Source organism: Scophthalmus maximus, chromosome 7 (genome assembly GCF_022379125.1).
Source record: "Scophthalmus maximus strain ysfricsl-2021 chromosome 7, ASM2237912v1, whole genome shotgun sequence".
NCBI classification, from domain to species: domain Eukaryota; kingdom Metazoa; phylum Chordata; class Actinopteri; order Pleuronectiformes; family Scophthalmidae; genus Scophthalmus; species Scophthalmus maximus.
The window spans coordinates 6,981,088-6,999,468 of NC_061521.1; the positions used below are offsets into that span (position 1 = coordinate 6,981,088).

General features: G+C 46.1%; 21 non-coding genes across 21 annotated transcripts; all 21 read left to right on the top strand.

Annotated features, from left to right (window-relative positions):
- The first annotated feature begins 784 nt into the window (after positions 1 to 784).
- Positions 785 to 857, top strand: trnav-cac. Its single transcript has one exon. It is a non-coding gene; the product is annotated as a tRNA-Val (tRNA).
- Positions 858 to 1,192: 335 nt separating this feature from the next.
- trnad-guc lies at positions 1,193 to 1,264 on the top strand. The gene has a single exon. It is a non-coding gene; the product is annotated as a tRNA-Asp (tRNA).
- Positions 1,265 to 1,679: 415 nt separating this feature from the next.
- trnav-aac lies at positions 1,680 to 1,752 on the top strand. Its single transcript has one exon. It is a non-coding gene; the product is annotated as a tRNA-Val (tRNA).
- A 909-nt stretch (positions 1,753 to 2,661) lies between these two features.
- Positions 2,662 to 2,734, top strand: trnav-cac. The gene has a single exon. It is a non-coding gene; the product is annotated as a tRNA-Val (tRNA).
- A 1,803-nt stretch (positions 2,735 to 4,537) lies between these two features.
- Positions 4,538 to 4,610, top strand: trnav-cac. Its single transcript has one exon. It is a non-coding gene; the product is annotated as a tRNA-Val (tRNA).
- A 335-nt stretch (positions 4,611 to 4,945) lies between these two features.
- On the top strand, positions 4,946 to 5,017 carry trnad-guc. The gene has a single exon. It is a non-coding gene; the product is annotated as a tRNA-Asp (tRNA).
- A 415-nt stretch (positions 5,018 to 5,432) lies between these two features.
- On the top strand, positions 5,433 to 5,505 carry trnav-aac. The gene has a single exon. It is a non-coding gene; the product is annotated as a tRNA-Val (tRNA).
- A 909-nt stretch (positions 5,506 to 6,414) lies between these two features.
- trnav-cac lies at positions 6,415 to 6,487 on the top strand. Its single transcript has one exon. It is a non-coding gene; the product is annotated as a tRNA-Val (tRNA).
- A 335-nt stretch (positions 6,488 to 6,822) lies between these two features.
- Positions 6,823 to 6,894, top strand: trnad-guc. Its single transcript has one exon. It is a non-coding gene; the product is annotated as a tRNA-Asp (tRNA).
- Positions 6,895 to 7,309: 415 nt separating this feature from the next.
- On the top strand, positions 7,310 to 7,382 carry trnav-aac. The gene has a single exon. It is a non-coding gene; the product is annotated as a tRNA-Val (tRNA).
- A 909-nt stretch (positions 7,383 to 8,291) lies between these two features.
- Positions 8,292 to 8,364, top strand: trnav-cac. The gene has a single exon. It is a non-coding gene; the product is annotated as a tRNA-Val (tRNA).
- Positions 8,365 to 10,167: 1,803 nt separating this feature from the next.
- trnav-cac lies at positions 10,168 to 10,240 on the top strand. The gene has a single exon. It is a non-coding gene; the product is annotated as a tRNA-Val (tRNA).
- Positions 10,241 to 10,575: 335 nt separating this feature from the next.
- On the top strand, positions 10,576 to 10,647 carry trnad-guc. The gene has a single exon. It is a non-coding gene; the product is annotated as a tRNA-Asp (tRNA).
- Positions 10,648 to 12,028: 1,381 nt separating this feature from the next.
- On the top strand, positions 12,029 to 12,101 carry trnav-cac. Its single transcript has one exon. It is a non-coding gene; the product is annotated as a tRNA-Val (tRNA).
- A 335-nt stretch (positions 12,102 to 12,436) lies between these two features.
- On the top strand, positions 12,437 to 12,508 carry trnad-guc. Its single transcript has one exon. It is a non-coding gene; the product is annotated as a tRNA-Asp (tRNA).
- Positions 12,509 to 13,033: 525 nt separating this feature from the next.
- trnav-cac lies at positions 13,034 to 13,106 on the top strand. The gene has a single exon. It is a non-coding gene; the product is annotated as a tRNA-Val (tRNA).
- Positions 13,107 to 13,441: 335 nt separating this feature from the next.
- Positions 13,442 to 13,513, top strand: trnad-guc. The gene has a single exon. It is a non-coding gene; the product is annotated as a tRNA-Asp (tRNA).
- A 562-nt stretch (positions 13,514 to 14,075) lies between these two features.
- trnav-aac lies at positions 14,076 to 14,148 on the top strand. The gene has a single exon. It is a non-coding gene; the product is annotated as a tRNA-Val (tRNA).
- Positions 14,149 to 15,058: 910 nt separating this feature from the next.
- Positions 15,059 to 15,131, top strand: trnav-cac. Its single transcript has one exon. It is a non-coding gene; the product is annotated as a tRNA-Val (tRNA).
- Positions 15,132 to 16,919: 1,788 nt separating this feature from the next.
- Positions 16,920 to 16,992, top strand: trnav-cac. The gene has a single exon. It is a non-coding gene; the product is annotated as a tRNA-Val (tRNA).
- Positions 16,993 to 17,806: 814 nt separating this feature from the next.
- On the top strand, positions 17,807 to 17,879 carry trnav-aac. Its single transcript has one exon. It is a non-coding gene; the product is annotated as a tRNA-Val (tRNA).
- Positions 17,880 to 18,381: the final 502 nt, after the last annotated feature.

The window sequence follows — 18,381 nt, forward strand, 5'->3', positions numbered from 1 at the left end:
CTTTGCAGAGTCGTAGGAGGATTAGAGACAACTGAAGGGTAGCTGCTGATTCGGTACCATCGTCCCTTTCTGCAGTTTGAAGGTGAAAAGGTCATCGCGTTCGTCCAACTTACCTCATGTGGATGGATGAGCCAGACAAGGTCAAAATGCTGAAAGACATGACAGGTGCCAAGAGAAGATCCGTTCTTCCTTTGCAATGAAAGCAGCCGCTCGGTGTGATGGGGAGATCCACTCGGGATCAGGGATGACCAGCAGAGGTAGGTCTTGAATCCCACCTGGGGTGTACTCTGATAATCTTGCACCTCTTGTAATGTCAGCCAGTAGGCTTCAAATTTACAACCAGAAAGGAATGCACAAAGATACAAAACAAGCGCTGATATTTGAAAAGGACATTATTGTCCTTGTCCTCCAGCTTAGGGTGCAATGCAGATATTGATTGATTAGTGCAGTACCTGTATGCCACCACATGGCTGGTAGGCGTACCGAAATGTCCTTGGCAGTATAGCGGCCTGTACCTCTGCCCGTCACACGGTTAAGGGTTTTTATTTTCTTGCTTCAGCACCAAACAGCTGAATATTTAACGCAAACCGAGATGAATTCACTGGTTCACAGTGAGCTAGCCTTTACTCTAAATGTGATAAATATCCAAATATCCACTTATGAATCTCTCCTCGGATATCTTCATGGCCTCTTTACAGCGCAAGCCAATTATTTAGATGAAAATGCAAGTGGGGCTCAGTGCTGCATTTCACCAAATCAGGTGCTGATGCAGCACACAACAGCCGTTTCCGTAGTGTAGTGGTCATCACGTTCGCCTCACACGCGAAAGGTCCCCAGCTCGAAACTGGGCGGAAACAACCGTTGTCTCCCTCTGGGTTGGCTTTAAAGAAGTAGAGTCAAACTTTGTGGTCGACGCAAATAGCAATTGTCTTTTTTTTTAGGCATAGTTGTGATTCTTGATAAAGACAACTCAATCTCCATCGCCATGGATATCAGTTTCATTGAGTGGGGCTTTGCAGATGGGGGTGGTGACTAGATCCTGGGGAAGGTTATTAGCTAACTGTAAGCTTATTCATCTGATGTGCATATATCAAAGCTCTACAATGTCATAGTCACCCAGAGTAGAGTCCGATGCGGGCATTGGCTGACATGGCCCTCCGGATGCCGTTTTGGCAAAGTAACACCTGTGAAGTCCTTGTTAGTATAGTGGACAGTATCTCCGCCTGTCACGCGGAAGACCGGGGTTCGATTCCCCGACGGGGAGTTTGACAGTCCTGGGACCCTCTAATATCATATGCTGGAGTAGCAAAAGGTACCTATACTTGTGACTGTGCATAACGGCTGGTGTATCAAAAGGTAATGTCGTGTGTATAAAGATACCTCACGGCCAAACACAATTTATGTAGATGTCAACTTCTGAAGTGAGGCTTAGCAATTGGCGGTGGTGACTACTATAGCGGCCTGAATCTCTGCTTGTGCAAGAGTTGCTTTAGTTTTCATAACTGCTAAACCGTCACTGCATGCCTGCATTTTAAGCAAGGCAGACTAACTGGTTCACGATGATCTGGAATGCCTTTACTCTATCGGTGATTAATATCCTTGTAACTGAATGGCCTCTTTATATCACAATCCAGTGCTGTATAACGCTGTGTCAGGTGCTGATTCAGCACTCCACGGACGTTTCTGTAGTGTAGTGGTCATCACGTTCGCCTAACACGCGAAAGGTCCCCTGTTCGAAACTGGGCGGAAACAACCGTGGTCTCTCTCTGCGTTTGTTCCAAAGAAGAAGAGTCAGACAAATGCATTCTTTTGACTGTGGATGAAGAAACCGCATCCTCAGTTTCCATCCTTGTGAATGTTGCCTTCAGAAAGTGGGTCTTTGCAGAGTCGTAGGAGGATTAGAGACAACTGAAGGGTAGCTGCTGATTCGGTACCATCGTCCCTTTCTGCAGTTTGAAGGTGAAAAGGTCATCGCGTTCGTCCAACTTACCTCATGTGGATGGATGAGCCAGACAAGGTCAAAATGCTGAAAGACATGACAGGTGCCAAGAGAAGATCCGTTCTTCCTTTGCAATGAAAGCAGCCGCTCGGTGTGATGGGGAGATCCACTCGGGATCAGGGATGACCAGCAGAGGTAGGTCTTGAATCCCACCTGGGGTGTACTCTGATAATCTTGCACCTCTTGTAATGTCAGCCAGTAGGCTTCAAATTTACAACCAGAAAGGAATGCACAAAGATACAAAACAAGCGCTGATATTTGAAAAGGACATTATTGTCCTTGTCCTCCAGCTTAGGGTGCAATGCAGATATTGATTGATTAGTGCAGTACCTGTATGCCACCACATGGCTGGTAGGCGTACCGAAAAGTCCTTGGCAGTATAGCGGCCTGTACCTCTGCCCGTCACACGGTTAAGGGTTTTTATTTTCTTGCTTCAGCACCAAACAGCTGAATATTTAACGCAAACCGAGATGAATTCACTGGTTCACAGTGAGCTAGCCTTTACTCTAAATGTGATAAATATCCAAATATCCACTTATGAATCTCTCCTCGGATATCTTCATGGCCTCTTTACAGCGCAAGCCAATTATTTAGATGAAAATGCAAGTGGGGCTCAGTGCTGCATTTCACCAAATCAGGTGCTGATGCAGCACACAACAGCCGTTTCCGTAGTGTAGTGGTCATCACGTTCGCCTCACACGCGAAAGGTCCCCAGCTCGAAACTGGGCGGAAACAACCGTTGTCTCCCTCTGGGTTGGCTTTAAAGAAGTAGAGTCAAACTTTGTGGTCGACGCAAATAGCAATTGTCTTTTTTTTTAGGCATAGTTGTGATTCTTGATAAAGACAACTCAATCTCCATCGCCATGGATATCAGTTTCATTGAGTGGGGCTTTGCAGATGGGGGTGGTGACTAGATCCTGGGGAAGGTTATTAGCTAACTGTAAGCTTATTCATCTGATGTGCATATATCAAAGCTCTACAATGTCATAGTCACCCAGAGTAGAGTCCGATGCGGGCATTGGCTGACATGGCCCTCCGGATGCCGTTTTGGCAAAGTAACACCTGTGAAGTCCATGTTAGTATAGTGGACAGTATCTCCGCCTGTCACGCGGAAGACCGGGGTTCGATTCCCCGACGGGGAGTTTGACAGTCCTGGGACCCTCTAATATCATATGCTGGAGTAGCAAAAGGTACCTATACTTGTGACTGTGCATAACGGCTGGTGTATCAAAAGGTAATGTCGTGTGTATAAAGATACCTCACGGCCAAACACAATTTATGTAGATGTCAACTTCTGAAGTGAGGCTTAGCAATTGGCGGTGGTGACTACTATAGCGGCCTGAATCTCTGCTTGTGCAAGAGTTGCTTTAGTTTTCATAACTGCTAAACCGTCACTGCATGCCTGCATTTTAAGCAAGGCAGACTAACTGGTTCACGATGATCTGGAATGCCTTTACTCTATCGGTGATTAATATCCTTGTAACTGAATGGCCTCTTTATATCACAATCCAGTGCTGTATAACGCTGTGTCAGGTTCTGATTCAGCACTCCACGGACGTTTCTGTAGTGTAGTGGTCATCACGTTCTTCTAACACGCGAAAGGTCCCCTGTTCGAAACTGGGTGGAAACAACCGTGGTCTCTCTCTGGGTTTGTTCCAAAGAAGAAGAGTGAGAAAAATGCATTCTTTTGACTGTGGATGAAGAAACCGCATCCTCAGTTTCCATTCTTGTGAATGTTGCCTTCAGAAAGTGGGTCTTTGCAGAGTCGTAGGAGGATTAGAGACAACTGAAGGGTAGCTGCTGATTCGGTACCATCGTCCCTTTCTGCAGTTTGAAGGTGAAAAGGTCATCGCGTTCGTCCAACTTACCTCATGTGGATGGATGAGCCAGACAAGGTCAAAATGCTGAAAGACATGACAGGTGCCAAGAGAAGATCCGTTCTTCCTTTGCAATGAAAGCAGCCGCTCGGTGTGATGGGGAGATCCACTCGGGATCAGGGATGACCAGCAGAGGTAGGTCTTGAATCCCACCTGGGGTGTACTCTGATAATCTTGCACCTCTTGTAATGTCAGCCAGTAGGCTTCAAATTTACAACCAGAAAGGAATGCACAAAGATACAAACAAGCGCTGATATTTGAAAAGGACATTATTGTCCTTGTCCTCCAGCTTAGGGTGCAATGCAGATATTGATTGATTAGTGCAGTACCTGTATGCCACCACATGGCTGGTAGGCGTACCGAAAAGTCCTTGGCAGTATAGCGGCCTGTACCTCTGCCCGTCACACGGTTAAGGGTTTTTATTTTCTTGCTTCAGCACCAAACAGCTGAATATTTAACGCAAACCGAGATGAATTCACTGGTTCACAGTGAGCTAGCCTTTACTCTAAATGTGATAAATATCCAAATATCCACTTATGAATCTCTCCTCGGATATCTTCATGGCCTCTTTACAGCGCAAGCCAATTATTTAGATGAAAATGCAAGTGGGGCTCAGTGCTGCATTTCACCAAATCAGGTGCTGATGCAGCACACAACAGCCGTTTCCGTAGTGTAGTGGTCATCACGTTCGCCTCACACGCGAAAGGTCCCCAGCTCGAAACTGGGCGGAAACAACCATTGTCTCCCTCTGGGTTGGCTTTAAAGAAGTAGAGTCAAACTTTGTGGTCGACGCAAATAGCAATTGTCTTTTTTTTTAGGCATAGTTGTGATTCTTGATAAAGACAACTCAATCTCCATCGCCATGGATATCAGTTTCATTGAGTGGGGCTTTGCAGATGGGGGTGGTGACTAGATCCTGGGGAAGGTTATTAGCTAACTGTAAGCTTATTCATCTGATGTGCATATATCAAAGCTCTACAATGTCATAGTCACCCAGAGTAGAGTCCGATGCGGGCATTGGCTGACATGGCCCTCCGGATGCCGTTTTGGCAAAGTAACACCTGTGAAGTCCTCGTTAGTATAGTGGACAGTATCTCCGCCTGTCACGCGGAAGACCGGGGTTCGATTCCCCGACGGGGAGTTTGACAGTCCTGGGACCCTCTAATATCATATGCTGGAGTAGCAAAAGGTACCTATACTTGTGACTGTGCATAACGGCTGGTGTATCAAAAGGTAATGTCGTGTGTATAAAGATACCTCACGGCCAAACACAATTTATGTAGATGTCAACTTCTGAAGTGAGGCTTAGCAATTGGCGGTGGTGACTACTATAGCGGCCTGAATCTCTGCTTGTGCAAGAGTTGCTTTAGTTTTCATAACTGCTAAACCGTCACTGCATGCCTGCATTTTAAGCAAGGCAGACTAACTGGTTCACGATGATCTGGAATGCCTTTACTCTATCGGTGATTAATATCCTTGTAACTGAATGGCCTCTTTATATCACAATCCAGTGCTGTATAACGCTGTGTCAGGTGCTGATTCAGCACTCCACGGACGTTTCTGTAGTGTAGTGGTCATCACGTTCGCCTAACACGCGAAAGGTCCCCTGTTCGAAACTGGGCGGAAACAACCGTGGTCTCTCTCTGCGTTTGTTCCAAAGAAGAAGAGTCAGACAAATGCATTCTTTTGACTGTGGATGAAGAAACCGCATCCTCAGTTTCCATCCTTGTGAATGTTGCCTTCAGAAAGTGGGTCTTTGCAGAGTCGTAGGAGGATTAGAGACAACTGAAGGGTAGCTGCTGATTCGGTACCATCGTCCCTTTCTGCAGTTTGAAGGTGAAAAGGTCATCGCGTTCGTCCAACTTACCTCATGTGGATGGATGAGCCAGACAAGGTCAAAATGCTGAAAGACATGACAGGTGCCAAGAGAAGATCCGTTCTTCCTTTGCAATGAAAGCAGCCGCTCGGTGTGATGGGGAGATCCACTCGGGATCAGGGATGACCAGCAGAGGTAGGTCTTGAATCCCACCTGGGGTGTACTCTGATAATCTTGCACCTCTTGTAATGTCAGCCAGTAGGCTTCAAATTTACAACCAGAAAGGAATGCACAAAGATACAAAACAAGCGCTGATATTTGAAAAGGACATTATTGTCCTTGTCCTCCAGCTTAGGGTGCAATGCAGATATTGATTGATTAGTGCAGTACCTGTATGCCACCACATGGCTGGTAGGCGTACCGAAATGTCCTTGGCAGTATAGCGGCCTGTACCTCTGCCCGTCACACGGTTAAGGGTTTTTATTTTCTTGCTTCAGCACCAAACAGCTGAATATTTAACGCAAACCGAGATGAATTCACTGGTTCACAGTGAGCTAGCCTTTACTCTAAATGTGATAAATATCCAAATATCCACTTATGAATCTCTCCTCGGATATCTTCATGGCCTCTTTACAGCGCAAGCCAATTATTTAGATGAAAATGCAAGTGGGGCTCAGTGCTGCATTTCACCAAATCAGGTGCTGATGCAGCACACAACAGCCGTTTCCGTAGTGTAGTGGTCATCACGTTCGCCTCACACGCGAAAGGTCCCCAGCTCGAAACTGGGCGGAAACAACCGTTGTCTCCCTCTGGGTTGGCTTTAAAGAAGTAGAGTCAAACTTTGTGGTCGACGCAAATAGCAATTGTCTTTTTTTTTAGGCATAGTTGTGATTCTTGATAAAGACAACTCAATCTCCATCGCCATGGATATCAGTTTCATTGAGTGGGGCTTTGCAGATGGGGGTGGTGACTAGATCCTGGGGAAGGTTATTAGCTAACTGTAAGCTTATTCATCTGATGTGCATATATCAAAGCTCTACAATGTCATAGTCACCCAGAGTAGAGTCCGATGCGGGCATTGGCTGACATGGCCCTCCGGATGCCGTTTTGGCAAAGTAACACCTGTGAAGTCCTTGTTAGTATAGTGGACAGTATCTCCGCCTGTCACGCGGAAGACCGGGGTTCGATTCCCCGACGGGGAGTTTGACAGTCCTGGGACCCTCTAATATCATATGCTGGAGTAGCAAAAGGTACCTATACTTGTGACTGTGCATAACGGCTGGTGTATCAAAAGGTAATGTCGTGTGTATAAAGATACCTCACGGCCAAACACAATTTATGTAGATGTCAACTTCTGAAGTGAGGCTTAGCAATTGGCGGTGGTGACTACTATAGCGGCCTGAATCTCTGCTTGTGCAAGAGTTGCTTTAGTTTTCATAACTGCTAAACCGTCACTGCATGCCTGCATTTTAAGCAAGGCAGACTAACTGGTTCACGATGATCTGGAATGCCTTTACTCTATCGGTGATTAATATCCTTGTAACTGAATGGCCTCTTTATATCACAATCCAGTGCTGTATAACGCTGTGTCAGGTGCTGATTCAGCACTCCACGGACGTTTCTGTAGTGTAGTGGTCATCACGTTCGCCTAACACGCGAAAGGTCCCCTGTTCGAAACTGGGCGGAAACAACCGTGGTCTCTCTCTGCGTTTGTTCCAAAGAAGAAGAGTCAGACAAATGCATTCTTTTGACTGTGGATGAAGAAACCGCATCCTCAGTTTCCATCCTTGTGAATGTTGCCTTCAGAAAGTGGGTCTTTGCAGAGTCGTAGGAGGATTAGAGACAACTGAAGGGTAGCTGCTGATTCGGTACCATCGTCCCTTTCTGCAGTTTGAAGGTGAAAAGGTCATCGCGTTCGTCCAACTTACCTCATGTGGATGGATGAGCCAGACAAGGTCAAAATGCTGAAAGACATGACAGGTGCCAAGAGAAGATCCGTTCTTCCTTTGCAATGAAAGCAGCCGCTCGGTGTGATGGGGAGATCCACTCGGGATCAGGGATGACCAGCAGAGGTAGGTCTTGAATCCCACCTGGGGTGTACTCTGATAATCTTGCACCTCTTGTAATGTCAGCCAGTAGGCTTCAAATTTACAACCAGAAAGGAATGCACAAAGATACAAAACAAGCGCTGATATTTGAAAAGGACATTATTGTCCTTGTCCTCCAGCTTAGGGTGCAATGCAGATATTGATTGATTAGTGCAGTACCTGTATGCCACCACATGGCTGGTAGGCGTACCGAAAAGTCCTTGGCAGTATAGCGGCCTGTACCTCTGCCCGTCACACGGTTAAGGGTTTTTATTTTCTTGCTTCAGCACCAAACAGCTGAATATTTAACGCAAACCGAGATGAATTCACTGGTTCACAGTGAGCTAGCCTTTACTCTAAATGTGATAAATATCCAAATATCCACTTATGAATCTCTCCTCGGATATCTTCATGGCCTCTTTACAGCGCAAGCCAATTATTTAGATGAAAATGCAAGTGGGGCTCAGTGCTGCATTTCACCAAATCAGGTGCTGATGCAGCACACAACAGCCGTTTCCGTAGTGTAGTGGTCATCACGTTCGCCTCACACGCGAAAGGTCCCCAGCTCGAAACTGGGCGGAAACAACCGTTGTCTCCCTCTGGGTTGGCTTTAAAGAAGTAGAGTCAAACTTTGTGGTCGACGCAAATAGCAATTGTCTTTTTTTTTAGGCATAGTTGTGATTCTTGATAAAGACAACTCAATCTCCATCGCCATGGATATCAGTTTCATTGAGTGGGGCTTTGCAGATGGGGGTGGTGACTAGATCCTGGGGAAGGTTATTAGCTAACTGTAAGCTTATTCATCTGATGTGCATATATCAAAGCTCTACAATGTCATAGTCACCCAGAGTAGAGTCCGATGCGGGCATTGGCTGACATGGCCCTCCGGATGCCGTTTTGGCAAAGTAACACCTGTGAAGTCCATGTTAGTATAGTGGACAGTATCTCCGCCTGTCACGCGGAAGACCGGGGTTCGATTCCCCGACGGGGAGTTTGACAGTCCTGGGACCCTCTAATATCATATGCTGGAGTAGCAAAAGGTACCTATACTTGTGACTGTGCATAACGGCTGGTGTATCAAAAGGTAATGTCGTGTGTATAAAGATACCTCACGGCCAAACACAATTTATGTAGATGTCAACTTCTGAAGTGAGGCTTAGCAATTGGCGGTGGTGACTACTATAGCGGCCTGAATCTCTGCTTGTGCAAGAGTTGCTTTAGTTTTCATAACTGCTAAACCGTCACTGCATGCCTGCATTTTAAGCAAGGCAGACTAACTGGTTCACGATGATCTGGAATGCCTTTACTCTATCGGTGATTAATATCCTTGTAACTGAATGGCCTCTTTATATCACAATCCAGTGCTGTATAACGCTGTGTCAGGTTCTGATTCAGCACTCCACGGACGTTTCTGTAGTGTAGTGGTCATCACGTTCTTCTAACACGCGAAAGGTCCCCTGTTCGAAACTGGGTGGAAACAACCGTGGTCTCTCTCTGGGTTTGTTCCAAAGAAGAAGAGTGAGAAAAATGCATTCTTTTGACTGTGGATGAAGAAACCGCATCCTCAGTTTCCATTCTTGTGAATGTTGCCTTCAGAAAGTGGGTCTTTGCAGAGTCGTAGGAGGATTAGAGACAACTGAAGGGTAGCTGCTGATTCGGTACCATCGTCCCTTTCTGCAGTTTGAAGGTGAAAAGGTCATCGCGTTCGTCCAACTTACCTCATGTGGATGGATGAGCCAGACAAGGTCAAAATGCTGAAAGACATGACAGGTGCCAAGAGAAGATCCGTTCTTCCTTTGCAATGAAAGCAGCCGCTCGGTGTGATGGGGAGATCCACTCGGGATCAGGGATGACCAGCAGAGGTAGGTCTTGAATCCCACCTGGGGTGTACTCTGATAATCTTGCACCTCTTGTAATGTCAGCCAGTAGGCTTCAAATTTACAACCAGAAAGGAATGCACAAAGATACAAACAAGCGCTGATATTTGAAAAGGACATTATTGTCCTTGTCCTCCAGCTTAGGGTGCAATGCAGATATTGATTGATTAGTGCAGTACCTGTATGCCACCACATGGCTGGTAGGCGTACCGAAAAGTCCTTGGCAGTATAGCGGCCTGTACCTCTGCCCGTCACACGGTTAAGGGTTTTTATTTTCTTGCTTCAGCACCAAACAGCTGAATATTTAACGCAAACCGAGATGAATTCACTGGTTCACAGTGAGCTAGCCTTTACTCTAAATGTGATAAATATCCAAATATCCACTTATGAATCTCTCCTCGGATATCTTCATGGCCTCTTTACAGCGCAAGCCAATTATTTAGATGAAAATGCAAGTGGGGCTCAGTGCTGCATTTCACCAAATCAGGTGCTGATGCAGCACACAACAGCCGTTTCCGTAGTGTAGTGGTCATCACGTTCGCCTCACACGCGAAAGGTCCCCAGCTCGAAACTGGGCGGAAACAACCATTGTCTCCCTCTGGGTTGGCTTTAAAGAAGTAGAGTCAAACTTTGTGGTCGACGCAAATAGCAATTGTCTTTTTTTTTAGGCATAGTTGTGATTCTTGATAAAGACAACTCAATCTCCATCGCCATGGATATCAGTTTCATTGAGTGGGGCTTTGCAGATGGGGGTGGTGACTAGATCCTGGGGAAGGTTATTAGCTAACTGTAAGCTTATTCATCTGATGTGCATATATCAAAGCTCTACAATGTCATAGTCACCCAGAGTAGAGTTCGATGCGGGCATTGGCTGACATGGCCCTCCGGATGCCGTTTTGGCAAAGTAACACCTGTGAAGTCCTCGTTAGTATAGTGGACAGTATCTCCGCCTGTCACGCGGAAGACCGGGGTTCGATTCCCTGACGGGGAGTTTGACAGTCTTCTTGACCTGGAACCCTCTAATATCATATGCTGGAGTAGCAAAAGGTACCTATACTTGTGACTGTGCATAACGGCTGGTGTATCAAAAGGTATAGTCGTGTGTACAATTTATGTAGATGTCAACTTCAGAAGTGAGGCTTAGCAATTGGCGGTGGTGACTACTATAGCGGCCTGAATCTCTGCTTGTGCAAGAGTTGCTTTAGTTTTCATAACTGCTAAACTGTCACTGCATGCCTGCATTTTAAGCAAGGCAGACTAACTGGTTCACGATGATCTGGAATGCCTTTACTCTATCGGTGATTAATATCCTTGTAACTGAATGGCCTCTTTATATCACAATCCAGTGCTGTATAACGCTGTGTCAGGTGCTGATTCAGCAATCCATGGACGTTTCCGTTGTGTAGTGGTCATCACGTTCGCCTAACACGCGAAAGGTCCCCTGTTCGAAACTGGGGGAAAACAACCATGGTCTCTCTCTGGGTTTGTTCCAAAGAAGAAGAGTGAGAAAAATGCATTCTTTTGACTGTGGATGAAGAAACCGCATCCTCAGTTTCCATTCTTGTGAATGTTGCCTTCAGAAAGTGGGTCTTTGCAGAGTCGTAGGAGGATTAGAGACAACTGAAGGGTAGCTGCTGATTCGGTACCATCGTCCCTTTCTGCAGTTTGAAGGTGAAAAGGTCATCGCGTTCGTCCAACTTACCTCATGTGGATGGATGAGCCAGACAAGGTCAAAATGCTGAAAGACATGACAGGTGCCAAGAGAAGATCCGTTCTTCCTTTGCAATGAAAGCAGCCGCTCGGTGTGATGGGGAGATCCACTCGGGATCAGGGATGACCAGCAGAGGTAGGTCTTGAATCCCACCTGGGGTGTACTCTGATAATCTTGCACCTCTTGTAATGTCAGCCAGTAGGCTTCAAATTTACAACCAGAAAGGAATGCACAAAGATACAAACAAGCGCTGATATTTGAAAAGGACATTATTGTCCTTGTCCTCCAGCTTAGGGTACAATGCAGATATTGATTGATTAGTGCAGTACCTGTATGCCACCACATGGCTGGTAGGCGTACCGAAAAGTCCTTGGCAGTATAGCGGCCTGTACCTCTGCCCGTCACACGGTTAAGGGTTTTTATTTTCTTGCTTCAGCACCAAACAGCTGAATATTTAACGCAAACCGAGATGAATTCACTGGTTCACAGTGAGCTAGCCTTTACTCTAAATGTGATAAATATCCAAATATCCACTTATGAATCTCTCCTCGGATATCTTCATGGCCTCTTTACAGCGCAAGCCAATTATTTAGATGAAAATGCAAGTGGGGCTCAGTGCTGCATTTCACCAAATCAGGTGCTGATGCAGCACACAACAGCCGTTTCCGTAGTGTAGTGGTCATCACGTTCGCCTCACACGCGAAAGGTCCCCAGCTCGAAACTGGGCGGAAACAACCGTTGTCTCCCTCTGGGTTGGCTTTAAAGAAGTAGAGTCAAACTTTGTGGTCGACGCAAATAGCAATTGTCTTTTTTTTTAGGCATAGTTGTGATTCTTGATAAAGACAACTCAATCTCCATCGCCATGGATATCAGTTTCATTGAGTGGGGCTTTGCAGATGGGGGTGGTGACTAGATCCTGGGGAAGGTTATTAGCTAACTGTAAGCTTATTCATCTGATGTGCATATATCAAAGCTCTACAATGTCATAGTCACCCAGAGTAGAGTTCGATGCGGGCATTGGCTGACATGGCCCTCCGGATGCCGTTTTGGCAAAGTACCACCTGTGAAGTCCTCGTTAGTATAGTGGACAGTATCTCCGCCTGTCACGCGGAAGACCGGGGTTCGATTCCCCGACGGGGAGTTTGACAGTCCTGGGACCCTCGAATATCATATGCTGGAGTAGCAAAAGGTACCTATACTTGTGACTGTGCATAAAGGCTGGTGTATCAAAAGGTAATGTCGTGTGTATAAAGATACCTCACGGCCAAACACAATTTATGTAGATGTCAACTTCTGAAGTGAGGCTTAGCAATTGGCGGTGGTGACTACTATAGCGGCCTGAATCTCTGCTTGTGCAAGAGTTGCTTTAGTTTTCATAACTGCTAAACCGTCACTGCATGCCTGCATTTTAAGCAAGGCAGACTAACTGGTTCACGATGATCTGGAATGCCTTTACTCTATCGGTGATTAATATCCTTGTAACTGAATGGCCTCTTCATATCACAATCCAGTGTGAGCTAGCCTTTACTCTAAATGTGATATATATCCAAATATCCACTTATGAATCTCTCCTCGGATATCTTCATGGCCTCTTTACAGCGCAAATGCAAATGGGGCTCAGTGCTGCATTTCACCAAATCAGGTGCTGATGCAGCACACAACAGCTGTTTCCGTAGTGTAGTGGTCATCACGTTCGCCTCACACGCGAAAGGTCCCCAGCTCGAAACTGGGCGGAAACAACCGTTGTCTCCCTCTGGGTTGGCTTTAAAGAAGTAGAGTCAAACTTTGTGGTCGACGCAAATAGCAATTGTCTTTTTTTTTAGGCATAGTTGTGATTCTTGATAAAGACAACTCAATCTCCATCGCCATGGATATCAGTTTCATTGAGTGGGGCTTTGCAGATGGGGGTGGTGACTAGATCCTGGGGAAGGTTATTAGCTAACTGTAAGCTTATTCATCTGATGTGCATATATCAAAGCTCTACAATGTCATAGTCACCCAGAGTAGAGTTCGATGCGGGCATTGGCTGACATGGCCCTCCGGATGCCGTTTTGGCAAAGTACCACGTGTGAAGTCCTCGTTAGTATAGTGGACAGTATCTCCGCCTGTCACGCGGAAGACCGGGGTTCGATTCCCCGACGGGGAGTTTGACAGTCCTGGGACCCTCGAATATCATATGCTGGAGTAGTAAATTATTGTCCTTGTCCTCCAGCTTAGGGTACAATGCAGATATTGATTGATTAGTGCAGTACCTGTATGCCACCACATGGCTGGTAGGCGTACAGAAAAGGCCTTGGCAGTATAGCGGCCTGTACCTCTGCCCGTCACACGGTTAAGGGTTTTTATTTTCTTGCTTCAGCACCAAACAGCTGAATATTTAACGCAAACCGAGATGAATTCACTGGTTCACAGTGAGCTAGCCTTTACTCTAAATGTGATAAATATCCAAATATCCACTTAGCAATTGGCGGTGGTGACTACTATAGCGGCCTGAATCTCTACTTGTGCAAGAGTTGCTTTAGTTTTCATAACTGCTAAACTGTCACTGCATGCCTGCATTTTAAGCAAGGCAGACTAACTGGTTCACGATGATCTGGAATGCCTTTACTCTATCGGTGATTAATATCCTTGTAACTGAATGGCCTCTTTATATCACAATCCAGTGCTGTATAACGCTGTGTCAGGTGCTGATTCAGCACTCCATGGACGTTTCCGTAGTGTAGTGGTCATCACGTTCGCCTAACACGCGAAAGGTCCCCAGTTCGAAACTGGGCGGAAACAACCGTGGTCTCTCTCTGGGTTTGTTCCAAAGAAGAAGAGTCAGACAAATGCATTCTCTTGACTGTGGATGAAGAAACCGCATCCTCAGTTTCCATCCTTGTGAATGTTGCCTTCAGAAAGTGGGTCTTTGCAGAGTCGTAGGAGGATTAGAGACAACTGAAGGGTAGCTGCTGATTCGGTACCATCGTCCCTTTCTGCAGTTTGAAGGTGAAAAGGTCATCGCGTTCGTCCAACTTACCTCATGTGGATGGATGAGCCAGACAAGGTCAAAATGCTGAAAGACATGACAGGTGCCAAGAGAAGATCCGTTCTTCCTTTGCAATGAAAGCAGCCGCTCGGTGTGATGGGGAGATCCACTCGGGATCAGGGATGACCAGCAGAGGTAGGTCTTGAATCCCACCTGGGGTGTACTCTGATAATCTTGCATCTCTTGTAATGTCAGCCAGTAGGCTTCAAATTTACAACCAGAAAGGAATGCACAAAGATACAAACAAGCGCTGATATTTGAAAAAAGGACATTATTGTCCTTGTCCTCCAGCTTAGGGTGCAATGCAGATATTGATTGATTAGTGCAGTACCTGTATGCCACCACATGGCTGGTAGGCGTACCGAAAAGTCCTTGGCAGTATAGCGGCCCGTACCTCTGCCCGTCACACGGTTAAGGGTTTTTATTTTCTTGCTTCAGCACCAAACAGCTGAATATTTAACGCAAACCGAGATGAATTCACTGGTTCACAGTGAGCTAGCCTTTACTCTAAATGTGATAAATATCCAAATATCCACTTATGAATCTCTCCTCGGATATCTTCATGGCCTCTTTACAGCGCAAGCCAATTATTTAGATGAAAATGCAAATGGGGCTCAGTGCTGCATTTCACCAAATCAGGTGCTGATGCAGCACACAACAGCTGTTTCCGTAGTGTAGTGGTCATTACGTTCGCCTCACACGCGAAAGGTCCCCAGCTCGAAACTGGGCGGAAACAACCGTTGTCTCCCTCTGGGTTGGCTTTAAAGAAGTAGAGTCAAACTTTGTGGTCGACGCAAATAGCAATTGTCTTTTTTTTTAGGCATAGTTGTGATTCTTGATAAAGACAACTCAATCTCCATCGCCATGGATATCAGTTTCATTGAGTGGGGCTTTGCAGATGGGGGTGTTGACTAGATCCTTGGGAAGGTTATTAGCTAACTGTAAGCTTATTCATCTGATGTGCATATATCAAAGCTCTACAATGTCATAGTCACCCAGAGTAGAGTCCGATGCGGGCATTGGCTGACATGGCCCTCCGGATGCCGTTTTGGCAAAGTAACACCTGTGAAGTCCTCGTTAGTATAGTGGACAGTATCTCCGCCTGTCACGCGGAAGACCGTGGTTCGATTCCCTGACGGGGAGTTTGACAGTCTTCTTGACCTGGAACCCTCTAATATCATATGCTGGAGTAGCAAAAGGTACCTATACTTGTGACTGTGCATAACGGCTGGTGTATCAAAAGGTATAGTCGTGTGTACAATTTATGTAGATGTCAACTTCAGAAGTGAGGCTTAGCAATTGGCGGTGGTGACTACTATAGCGGCCTGAATCTCTGCTTGTGCAAGAGTTGCTTTAGTTTTCATAACTGCTAAACTGTCACTGCATGCCTGCATTTTAAGCAAGGCAGACTAACTGGTTCACGATGATCTGGAATGCCTTTACTCTATCGGTGATTAATATCCTTGTAACTGAATGGCCTCTTTATATCACAATCCAGTGCTGTATAACGCTGTGTCAGGTGCTGATTCAGCAATCCATGGACGTTTCCGTAGTGTAGTGGTCATCACGTTCGCCTAACACGCGAAAGGTCCCCTGTTCGAAACTGGGGGAAAACAACCATGGTCTCTCTCTGGGTTTGTTCCAAAGAAGAAGAGTGAGAAAAATGCATTCTTTTGACTGTGGATGAAGAAACCGCATCCTCAGTTTCCATTCTTGTGAATGTTGCCTTCAGAAAGTGGGTCTTTGCAGAGTCGTAGGAGGATTAGAGACAACTGAAGGGTAGCTGCTGATTCGGTACCATCGTCCCTTTCTGCAGTTTGAAGGTGAAAAGGTCATCGCGTTCGTCCAACTTACCTCATGTGGATGGATGAGCCAGACAAGGTCAAAATGCTGAAAGACATGACAGGTGCCAAGAGAAGATCCGTTCTTCCTTTGCAATGAAAGCAGCCGCTCGGTGTGATGGGGAGATCCACTCGGGATCAGGGATGACCAGCAGAGGTAGGTCTTGAATCCCACCTGGGGTGTACTCTGATAATCTTGCACCTCTTGTAATGTCAGCCAGTAGGCTTCAAATTTACAACCAGAAAGGAATGCACAAAGATACAAACAAGCGCTGATATTTGAAAAGGACATTATTGTCCTTGTCCTCCAGCTTAGGGTACAATGCAGATATTGATTGATTAGTGCAGTACCTGTATGCCACCACATGGCTGGTAGGCGTACCGAAAAGTCCTTGGCAGTATAGCGGCCTGTACCTCTGCCCGTCACACGGTTAAGGGTTTTTATTTTCTTGCTTCAGCACCAAACAGCTGAATATTTAACGCAAACCGAGATGAATTCACTGGTTCACAGTGAGCTAGCCTTTACTCTAAATGTGATAAATATCCAAATATCCACTTATGAATCTCTCCTCGGATATCTTCATGGCCTCTTTACAGCGCAAGCCAATTATTTAGATGAAAATGCAAGTGGGGCTCAGTGCTGCATTTCACCAAATCAGGTGCTGATGCAGCACACAACAGCCGTTTCCGTAGTGTAGTGGTCATCACGTTCGCCTCACACGCGAAAGGTCCCCAGCTCGAAACTGGGCGGAAACAACCGTTGTCTCCCTCTGGGTTGGCTTTAAAGAAGTAGAGTCAAACTTTGTGGTCGACGCAAATAGCAATTGTCTTTTTTTTTAGGCATAGTTGTGATTCTTGATAAAGACAACTCAATCTCCATCGCCATGGATATCAGTTTCATTGAGTGGGGCTTTGCAGATGGGGGTGGTGACTAGATCCTGGGGAAGGTTATTAGCTAACTGTAAGCTTATTCATCTGATGTGCATATATCAAAGCTCTACAATGTCATAGTCACCCAGAGTAGAGTTCGATGCGGGCATTGGCTGACATGGCCCTCCGGATGCCGTTTTGGCAAAGTAACACCTGTGAAGTCCTCGTTAGTATAGTGGACAGTATCTCCGCCTGTCACGTGGAAGACCGGGGTTCGACGGGGAGTTTGACAGTCCTGGGACCCTCGAATATCATATGCTGGAGTAGCAAAAGGTACCTATACTTGTGACTGAGCATAACGGCTGGTGTATCAAAAGGTAATGTCGTGTGTATAAAGATACCTCACGGCCAAACACAATTTATGTAGATGTCAACTTCTGAAGTGAGGCTTTGCAATTGGCGGTGGTGACTACTATAGCGGCCTGAATCTCTGCTTGTGCAAGAGTTGCTTTAGTTTTCATAACTGCTAAACCGTCACTGCATGCCTGCATTTTAAGCAAGGCAGACTAACTGGTTCACGATGATCTGGAATGCCTTTACTCTATCGGTGATTAATATCCTTGTAACTGAATGCCCTTTTTATATCACAATCCAGTGCTGTATAACGCTGTGTCAGGTGCTGATTCAACACTCCACGGACGTTTCTGTAGTGTAGTGGTCATCACGTTCGCCTAACACGTGAAAGGTCCCCTGTTCGAAACTGGGCGGAAACAACCGTGGTCTCTCTCTGGGTTTGTTCCAAAGACGAAGAGTGAGAAAAATGCATTCTTTTGACTGTGGATGAAGAAACCGCATCCTCAGTTTCCATTCTTGTGAATGTTGCCTTCAGAAAGTGGGTCTTTGCAGAGTCGTAGGAGGATTAGAGACAACTGAAGGGTAGCTGCTGATTCGGTACCATCGTCCCTTTCTGCAGTTTGAAGGTGAAAAGGTCATCGCGTTCGTCCAACTTACCTCATGTGGATGGATGAGCCAGACAAGGTCAAAATGCTGAAAGACATGACAGGTGCCAAGAGAAGATCCGTTCTTCCTTTGCAATGAAAGCAGCCGCTCGGTGTGATGGGGAGATCCACTCGGGATCAGGGATGACCAGCAGAGGTAGGTCTTGAATCCCACCTGGGGTGTACTCTGATAATCTTGCACCTCTTGTAATGTCAGCCAGTAGGCTTCAAATTTACAACCAGAAAGGAATGCACAAAGATACAAAACAAGCGCTGA